General features: G+C 43.9%; 1 long non-coding RNA gene across 1 annotated transcript; it reads right to left on the reverse strand.

The window, feature by feature from the left end:
* Nucleotides 1-7,638: 7,638 nt before the first annotated feature.
* On the reverse strand, nucleotides 7,639-10,427 carry LOC120929547. Its single transcript, XR_005747405.1, has 2 exons — nucleotides 10,144-10,427; nucleotides 7,639-7,683 (listed from the first exon to the last, which is right to left on the reverse strand). It is a non-coding gene; the product is annotated as an uncharacterized LOC120929547 (long non-coding RNA).
* Nucleotides 10,428-10,654: the final 227 nt, after the last annotated feature.

Genomic DNA, 10,654 nt, shown 5'->3' on the forward strand with positions numbered 1-10,654 from the left:
ACAGTATGCGTTAAAAACAGGGGTTTTGTCCGCACGCATTTGCAAACGCATTTGCAAACGCCACAGAGCCGCGCCAAGGCACCCTGTAATCTGTGGTCCTAACACTAAACAGTGAGGGTCCCCACAGTGGAGGCACATGCATGCTAATGGATAGATAGGGGCAGGTGGACTGAAGGGGAGCCACCCATCCTTAAAGGTACAGGAGCACACCAAACACCCAGCATATAGCGCAATGGCTGCAAAGGTGTTGGTGCACTGCTGGACCAATATAAGCACCACAGGTGAACTTCCACATAGTCGGCAGGTAAGGGCTTATCCTGAGTGTAACGGTCTGTAGGTGTTGATCTTTTGAGGACAAAAAGGAGAATGGGGGAGGTTGCTCTCAGTCAGACTTTTATAGAGAGTTAAATGAGTCCTGTGGGTGGATATAGGGGCGGAGCTATATCATATGTATTCTGCCATGTCTTGGCGTCAGGAAACAAACTTTTATAACAGAAACTAAGAAAAACATTTTTTTTTATCAATGTGGGTCTTTTTTAGTTTGTTTAGCAAAAAATAAAAACCCCAGAGCTGATCAAATACCACCAAAAGAAAGCTCTGTTTGTGGGAAGAAATTATGTTTGGGTACTGTGTTGCATGACCGCGCATTTGTCATTCAAAGTGTGACAGCGCTGAAAGCTGAAATTTGGGACAGCGAAAAATGCTATAAAAATGCAATTACTGTGAAAATGACAATTGCAGTTTAGGAGTTAATCACTAGGGGGCGCTGTATGGGTTAAGTATGACTTTATATGTGTTTCTAACTGTAGGGGGGCGGGGCTGGACATGTGACGTCACTGATCGCCTTTCCCTATATCAGGGAACAGACGATCAGTGAGACATTTCCAGTGTGAAGAACGGGGAAGGTGTGTTTACACACACCTCTCCCAGTTCTTCAGCTCCGGTGACCGATCGCGGGACACCGGCGTCGATCGGGTCCGCAGTCACGGAGCTTTGGACCGGGTCAAGAGCGCGCCGCCGGGAGCTGCGGTGGCTCAACGCGATTGGCACTGCGCTGACAAGCCATTCACCTCTGCAGCTAGAGGTTCGGATCCCGGTCTCGGCTTCATGTGAATTGAGTTTGGTGGTCTCAGCCCGGCTCCCGGTGGGTGTGCTATGCAAGGTAAGCCTGTGCTTAGTACGCCCACCCCCCTCCCACAAAAACCACCACACCTACACACGCACTCTAAATTGGGTTAACACACGCACATTGACCACGCGGTCTCTAAAGAGAGGCGAAGGACTAATGGGACTGGTTGAGCGGGCTAATCCTCTCACTCCCTTATAGGGAGTCCCTCTGCCCCGTTGGGCTTCAAAGCGGAGCAGGTAGGGCGGGCTGTGTGGGAGGACCCCCTCACACACCCGCCATTGCCACCCGGGGCATGGAGAAAGGTGGCAGATTGCCTCTGGGGGAGGCCTGCCTACTCCCAACTCCTGCAGTCCAGCTCCTCTCTCGAGTACACGCACAAAATACACTTTAAAAAGAAAAAAAAAAAAAGAGCGCGCCGCCGGCGGCACACTCACGACTCCACAGCTGGGCTTAAAGGGCCACGTAAAGGTACGTGATTGTGCCCAGCCGTGCCATTCCGCCGACTTATATCGGCGTGGAGGGGTCCTTAAGTGGTTAAAGTAATTGCATAGTAAAAAAAAAAAAAAAAACTTTTTGATTTTAATTCAATTTTTTGTAAAAATATGTTAATATTAACCAAGTGCCAGTAGGTGGCAAGCTTTACCAGAAAAAGCAGCTTACTGTGCAGTTTAATTTCAGCTTCACACAGCTACGAATCTCAATTTCATTACAAGAAAAAAAGAATATAAGAGAAAAAAAAAAAAAACGAACTTGCTACTACACTGTAATTTTTCATTATGTGGGATTACCTTCTCATATCAACTTGAAGCAGGCTACGATTCTCTAAAACTGAAAAATAATTAGTTGTTTAATTTAGTACAGTCAACTAACAGTCCTCTGTGTACAGAACTCACTCCCCTCTCATGTGATTGGATCATTGCTATTTCCAGACACCTGCATGGTGGAGCCTGCAGTACAATTTTAAGAGTTCTATGTGCTGTCCTGCACTTAAAGGGGTTGTAAAGGAAAAAAATGTTTTCCCTAAATAGGAGTGTCAGGGCGCCCACTAACACACAGCTCCTTTCTCTATCTGCAAAGTAGAGAGCGTCCTGACTCTCCTGCTCGCCCCCTCAAGAGGCTTTCTCCACACCAGGGAGAAAGCCTCGCATTACTGTGTGTAGTTACAGACAGAAGAACAGGAAGTGAGGATTTCTCAGAAGAAATAAGGACATTTAAAAGCAAAAGGATGAGGTAAGTGAAGGAGGACTGCACTAAGGAAGCTATTTAGGGAAAAAAAAAAATTCCTTTACAACCTCTTTAATGCAGCAAGTCATCTTAGGTGACATACAGGGAATACACCTGCAGGTATCCTAGAGATGTAGTGGTTCTTCTGTAAGGAACTGGAGATGACAGATCATTTTTGTAGTAAAATATTGCACTTAGTTTAACCACTTACCTATAGGGCACTTTCACCCCCTTCCTGCCCAGGCCATGTTTCAGCGCTGTCACACTTTAAATGACACTTGTGCGGTCATGCTACACTGTAACCATGTGAAGTTTTTATAATTTTCTTCACACAAATAGAGATTTTGGTGGTATTTATTCACTGCTGGGTGTGTATATATATATATATATATATATAAATAAAAAAAGGCCAAAATTCTTTTTTGGCAGTAAATTTTGTAAATAAGTAATTTTTCTCCTTCACTGATTGGCACTGATGAGGTGGCACTTATAAACACTGATAGGTGGTACTGATGGGTGGCACTGGTGAGCACTAATAGGCAGCACTGATAACAAGCACTGATAGGTGGAACTGATAGCCAGCACTGACTGGCATCACTAATGGGCTCTGATTGGTGGCATTTGTCTGCACGGATTGCTGGCACTGGTGGCGCTGTATTGTAATCAGGGCACTGATTACATGTCCGGATGTCCCCTGTGAGGAAAATGCAGCCGATCGACTCTCCTCGCCACACACTCAGTGTTAAGCAATGAAAGCTGATTACCGTGCCAAAGTTTTTATATCTTTTTCAAGCTCTACCAATTCAGATCCCCATGTCGTACTTCAATCAAATTCGGGCATTATTTACAAAATTTATATGGGGGAGTAAAAGGCCCAGGATCGGTAGGAAATTATTGATCCTACCCAAGAAGGTGGGAGGGATATCAGCACCGGATATGTTAAAGTACTATCACGCAGTCCAGTTGGGAAGGATAGCAGATTGGAGTAGACATGGGGATTATAAATTGTGGATCACTATAGAGCAACAAATGTGCCCAGTACCGTTAGATAGGGCAATATGGTGCTATTCTGCGTTACCCCTTACAGTTAAAACTCACCCAACGATAGGACCAACTTTATGGATTGGAAATAAAATATGTCATAATCCGAATTTCTCAACGAATAATTCCCCCCTCTACCCAATAATAGGAAATCCAGAATTCCAGCCTGGTTTGGAATCCCATATACTCAAGAAATTAAAAGAAAAGGGTAGATTTCAAGCCTCCCACTTTCTGGGTGAAAGGGGGTGGATGACAATAGGAGAAATAGCACAAAGGGGAGGGAGCGGTGAGATACCGATATGGCAAGCGCGACAGGTACGACACTTTCTGGAGACTCTGGATGGTGCAGAAAAGTATAAACGGGCACTCACAAAGTTTGAGGAGTACTGTGGAGGAAAGGAACCACTAGCCCATATGGTCTCTAAAATGTATATATTATTGACTGCACCACCAGAAGACTTTAGAATGTCGAGCCTAGTAAAATGGGAGAGAGATTTAGGCCAAGTTTTTTCCCCAATACAAAGCCAAAATATTATAAATTTAGCATTAAATTCTTCAAGATGCACGAAAATACAAGAATTAAATTATAAAATATTAACAAGATGGTACTATACGCCAGCGCGTTTAAACACATTTTTTCCTGAAATGTCAGATAGATGTTGGAGAGGCTGTGGGGAGAAAGGGACAATGCTACATACATTTTGGGGATGTCCAATAATACAACAATTCTGGGAAACAGTACGGAGAATTACACAAGAATTTACGGAATATCATATTCCAGATGACCCATCGTTTTTTCTACTACATCATGCTGAAATATATCCGGTGAGATATAAGGGATCAATGATGTGTCATTTGATAAATGCGGCGAAAAGTTGCATTGCAACAAAATGGAAAGACCCCGAGGCACCTCCAATATCTATGTGGCTGAAAAAAGTAAGGAAAATAGGGATAATGGAGAAACTCCTCCCAAAAACAATAGATAAGAAACAGCAAATTAAAATGATATGGGCACCTTGGGAATTATCTTTACAGTCGGAGGAAGGTAAAAAGCTAATAGGAGAATAAGATAAAGGGTAGTAGATGGAAGAAAGAAGGAAAATAGGAGAGAGAACATTTTGCGCACGGTTGGAGGACAGCGGAGGAGGGGTGTATTGTATTGTCTTATTAAGAATTTTTTTTTTTCTCTTCTCTTCTCCTAATTCTTCTCTCCGGCCTGAGGATAGACGGCTGGAGGAGGGGAATGGGGGAAGAAGGGGGTCTAGAGGTAGGGATAAGGGGGGAAGGAAAGGGGGGATAAAATGAGGAAGGAAGTGCTGCGGGAATAAGGAGGGAATTAGTACTTTAGATAAAGAATAAATGGATATTTAGTGGGAGATGGAATACTCGGGTAGTCTGAAATTTAGTTTAGAAGTAGAAAGTATTTGGTCTATTATAGAGGAATGGATTGAAACTAGTAGTGATACAGATATTATGAATAGTAAATAGAGTTGAAGAGAGAGAATAAATATAATTTCCATACATATGTTGATGTATAGGACTATGCTTAGTCCTCTTCTTATGTTTCCTGTATCACTTTCTTGCTTTTTTTTCTTGGAAAAGAAACGAAATAAAAAGGAAAATTAAAAAAAAAAAAAAAGAAAGCTGATTACCGGCATCTCAGTGTTTAGACACAGTCGATCACATGGTTAAAGGGCCGTGGCTCTTTGCATAGATCGATGTCCCAAAACGCCATGTCCTAGCACCATGTTGCTAGGACATGGCGCAGGCACTGCTTTGGGATGGTGTCATATGATGTCGTCCCAGAACGAGAGCCGAACCGCCCCTTCGTTACTTGACGGACATGGTTAAAGTATATCTAAATCCCCAACCTTTTTTAGTTTGAATAAAGTGGGGGCACATTGTTTGAATGCATTGTATGCAGAAACTTCTTGTGTGTAGCAGCCCCCCTAATTACTTACCCTAGTCCCATCTCTCCCTAGCGATGTCTAGGAACATCTACGCCATCTGGGACACTCCTCCTGATTGGCCGAGAGGCTGCAGCAGCATTGTTAGCTCCCATGGCTGTCAAAGTCAGTCAGCCAATCAGGGGAGTGAAGCTGGGTTGAGGCTCCGTGTCTGAATGAACACAGAGCTGTAACTCAACTCCAGTGCCCCCCAGAGAAAGCTGCCGACTGCTGGGACACTCGATAGGACAGAGAGGCCAGGAGCAGCAAAGAGGGACTAAGGAGAGAAGGATCCAGGCTGCTCTGTGCAAAACCAACCGTTTTTATAAAACGAGACTTTGCAATCACTTTAAGGTGTTACAAAACGATTGTAAAGTGTCAATTATTATTATTTATTTATTTGAAATAACAAACATGTCATACTTACCTCCACTGTGCAGTTAGTTTTGCACCGACTTCTGGGGTCCCCCGGTGGCTCCTTCCCGCATCAGATAACCCCCTGGGGTGCGGTCTAGCATTTGGCATCCATGGTCGCCAAATGTATGACTCAGCCCTGCCCCCCGCTTCATTGGATTTGATTGACAGCAGCAATGGCTGTGCTGTTATCAATCTATCTAATCAAGAGCCAGGACCCATGGGGAGAGGCAGAGCGTGTACCCTCCAAGCGAAGTATGTGCTTACATATACTATACTGCACATTACCTACTAGTTCACATTGCATTATTCATCATATACTCTCTTGCTAACAAGTGTTCAAGATTGACTAGTAAATCTGTAGCCTTATCTACCTGAAGAGTTTTTTGTCTGTCTATACTCCTTGATCTACTCACTTGATGCAGTCATTAAAAGAGAATCTGACGCATGATAGTGGCCCAAATGCCCTACCTAGATGGATGTGAGAAAACTGTATGCGAGTAGGCCAAAAGCATCCATCCAAATCTGGAACATCAGAAAAACATGCAAAAATTAAATAAAAAATAAAGTTTAAACAGATATTTTATAAGAAGTTTTTAATGAATATGTTCCCAATTAAATTATGCCATAACAGTGGGCTCTCAGCATCCAATTCCCAAAATTAGGAAAATATTTTTTCTTCTCATTTGAACTCTTAGGCTGTGTTTACATAGATGTGAATTGGATGTGTTTCAAAACCGTATCCAATTTGCCTGACGTGAATGTAAGCTGATTCACACATCTGGGGTACACGCGGTGCTGTTTCAAAAGGGGTCCTGTGTGTTTTTGGGTCTGGTTCAGGTGTGAATTCAGGCAAAAATTTGCACCTGAATGGGTGAACAAACGCACCAGACCCTGGACTGCAAAACCAGCTTTAGGCTGGATTCACACCTATGCATTTGGTGGCTGGATTCACACCTATGCATTTTTAGTGCTTTTTCCATTTTGCAGATTTGCACTACCGAACGTTTTCCATAGAAAACCCATGTAAAATGGACTGTAGTGCAAATCTGCATAGGTGTGAACCCAGCCTTAGTGTATTTTGCAGATTTGCACTACCGAACGTGTTCCATAGCAAACCATGTAAAATGGGCTGTACTGCAAATCTGCAAAATGCAAAAAGCAATAAAACTGCACAGGTGTGAATCCAGCCTTGTGTGTTATTCCTCTTCAGCTGATTTGGGGGGGGGGGGGGGGGGGGGTGGGGGGGGTTAAAAACTGCACAGCAAGAACCACTATAGTCGTTAGAGGTGGCTATAGCCAGAAAGCTTAGGGTTAAACTACCGCTTCCCTACCCAACCATTTTGCAAGCTCCCAGAACACTGACCAAGCTGTCACTGGCCGTTTTTAGTCAAGGCTTGTGATCGTGAGCCAGAGGGATAGGTTTCCGATCATGTAAGCATTGTAAGAGCCAATTAGAGTGGGCACATAGTACAGAAGCAGAGTTTTCTCCTCGGCATTAAGCCCATTAAAAGCAAAGCTGGGGAGGCGGCATTAAAGGGTCAACCAGATTAGGCGATTTAAATGACATTCTTGGTAGCCCAATGCAGCTCAGTACCAACAAGGTTCATACAAGTCAATCCAGCATTCACCAGAACATCACATATCATAAGGGGAACCTCTCTCCGTAATCCATAGGCACATGTAGAGATTCCTCTTTAAGCTAAAGCTGGTCCTTTGCAGTCTTGGAACAGAAAGAGGTTTTTAGACCGCTGCTCATCTGTACTCTGGAACTTCATTTCTGGACGCAGGTTATCATCTTGAACTCTATGTAGATTTTCGAGCAGCCAAATTCTCATTCGTTTCAGCAGCAGCCTTAAGAGCTTTCATGATCAGCTCATTTTGTTGGCGTATCTCAGCCATTTTAGCAGGATGCTGTTTGGTTTCTTGCTAGAATTGAAAAAGAAATAAGAAAAACATGTTAAATGGACTGTAGTGCAAATCTGCAAAATGCAATAAGAATGCATAGGTGTGAATCCAGCTTTACAGGGTCAAATGGGTGCCAAGGAGGGCAACATAACTTCCTCCCAACCGATCCGCTGAAAACCTGAGTTTGCCCCTCCCGACCCCCCCAGTCACCAGCTCTCTGCTCAAGAAGCTCTGAGAACCAAGCGATCGCTGGCGTTTGATCGCTCGGTTGTCAGCCTTAGAACCTGCAGGGGACAGATGCAGCAACTATTTCTGAAAGCATTCTTAATTCACAGCATTTTTCACACCTGCCCAAGTCTTTTCTGCAGTACGGAGTGTATATGGGGCTGCATAGCCACAGGCAGGTCAAAGTGCCCATGCTTACCCATGTCCTCAAATGTCTGGATGGAAAATCTTTTTTTTTTTTTCTTAACCACTTCAATGCCAGGCATTTTCACCCCCCATCCTGCCCAGGCCAATTTTCAGCCCTGTCGCGCTTTGAATGACAAATGGAGCTTTCTTTTGGTGGCATTTGATCACCTCTGCGGTTTTTTTTTTTTTTTGCGCTATAAACAAAAAAAAGAGGGACAATTTTGAAAAAAATAAAAAAATATATTTTTTACTTTTTGCTATAATAAATATCCCAATTATTTTTTTAAAAAAACTATTTTTTTCTCAGTTTAGGCCGATATGTATTCTTCTACATATTTTTGGTAAAAAAAAAAAAAAAAAAAATACCAATAAACGTTGATTGGTTTGCGCAAAAGTTATAGCGCCTACAAGATAGGGGATAGATTTATGACATTTATTTTTATTTTTTACTAGTAATGGTGGCGATCTGCAAAAAAAAGGGGGGGGGGGGGGGGGACAAACAACAACAATCTATAGACAGCTTTAGATGATTCAGAAAGTGGGAACCCTAGGTTAGTTGCAGGAAGGGAGGAGTCAATTTGAATCCCATAGGACCTAATCCAAGTCAGGGGGTGTATCTACCTCAAGGCGTTTGCCTGGGGTGGCATCTTTCAGGAGGTCAGAGCCGCCCCCCAAACGACTGCACTGTAGCTAAATGGCTACAGCGCGGTCGTCCAGTTCAGGGAGGGTGTCTATTGACGCTGGGATGCGCCCCCGCCGATCTCTGTCATCGCTGTGTCCTTCAGACACAGCAGATCACAGCTCGAGGGAAAGAGCCAATTAAAGCGGCTCTATGGAAAAAAATAACAATTTTTTATATATTTTTGGCGAATATTTATTATAGCAAAAAGTAAAAAAATATTGAATTTTTTTCAAAATTGTCGCTCTATTTTTGCGTATAGCGCAAAAAATAAAAACCGAAGGTGTGATCAAATACCACCAAAAGAAAGCTCTATTTGTGGGAAAAAAAGGACGACAATTTTGTTTGGGAGCCACGTCTCATGACCGCGCAATTGTCACAGTTAAAGCGACACAGTGCCAAATCGCAAAAAGGGGCCTGGTCCTGCCTTTTTGTCCGGGGCTTAAGTGGTTAATACGTGATCAGCTGTGTCCAATCACAGCTGATCATGATGAGAACACACTTGCCGGTTATCGGCCTTCCTTTCCTTACACTGTCACAGAATGAGGTGAGAAGAGAGCTGATAACCGGCCAGTGAGAAAGGGGATACCTACACTTAGACCGCTTTCACACTGAGGTGTTTTTCAGGCGCTTTTGGGCTAAAAAATAGTGCCTGTAACGCGGCTCCCCTGCAGTTAAAAAAAAAAAACTCCTACAAGCAGCATCTTTGGAGCGTTGTGTACAATGCTTCCGCGTATTAAAATGAATGGGTACTGCTGCCAAAGCGCCTGCAAAGCGCTTCAGCAACGGTGCTACACGGGCACATTTAACCCCTTCATTGGCTGCTACAGGGGTTAAAAGTGCCCCAATAGCAGCCAAATAGCGCCGCTAAAACTAGCAGCGTTTAACGCCCGACCGCTCCAATGTGAAAGCAGCCTTATAAATCAGGGAATTTATCATCAGCGTCCTGATTATCAGTGCAGCCCCAACAGTGCCCATTACCAATCAGTGCCACCTCATCCTCTGCCCTGCTGACCCTATCCTCTACCCCACTGACAACATATGTGGCACATGGACAAATCATGTCTCAGGGTCTGATGAGGAAGTTCACTGTGATTGGCTGCAGCGTCCTCATCAGACCCCGAGACGAAAACGGTACACCGCGACTGGGGCGGGACGTTGCCCGATTTGAGTCTTGCCTAGGGCAGAAAAAAACAAAAATACACAACTGTTCCAAACACTGTTTGCTCCTCAGGATGGGAGGTAAGGATACAAGTCAGCCCTGTATAGAGGTGTGACTGTCCTGTCACCCAGGACTATGGAGACTGTCTGGGTAATAATCCTCCTCATTCTATAAACCTGATAAAAACAAACAGTCCTGTCCTTTATAAACATCACTGCACGGTCCTTACCCTCCGCATCTCCAGCAATTGCTCATGTCCCGGTGCTATAAACGCCCAGAGCACACAGCCCAGTCCCGTCCAGCCCATGACTAACAAGGAGCCCAGCGCTATACGGCGCGCTGTAGACATGGCGACCAGTCAGTCCACTCTACTCACACAGCGCCGTTACATATGCAGCATGTACGACGACTATTATGGAACCGACAGCTTCCTAGGGCGACATTGTATAAGAAGGTTAAGTTAGGCTTTTTATTTCTAAAATCAACATGTCCTCACTTCCTAGCTCGGCATTCAACAGCGTCCTCCATTTTAAAGTAGACCGAGACTCGCTGCTGTGTAGGGAAGTAGCATACAAAATGGCGCTCGAATTGGAGACTGAGAACAGGTCACCGCTGTTCCTGCTTGAATTGATTGCGGACATTTTGTGGGTTAACCTGATGGTGTGCAATAGGGATTAATATATAATGAGCTGTTGTATATTTATTTATTTATTACAGGTAATTAAATGTATTTTTTTTTA

This window comes from Rana temporaria, chromosome 2, assembly GCF_905171775.1.
Source record: "Rana temporaria chromosome 2, aRanTem1.1, whole genome shotgun sequence".
Lineage (NCBI taxonomy): Eukaryota > Metazoa > Chordata > Amphibia > Anura > Ranidae > Rana > Rana temporaria.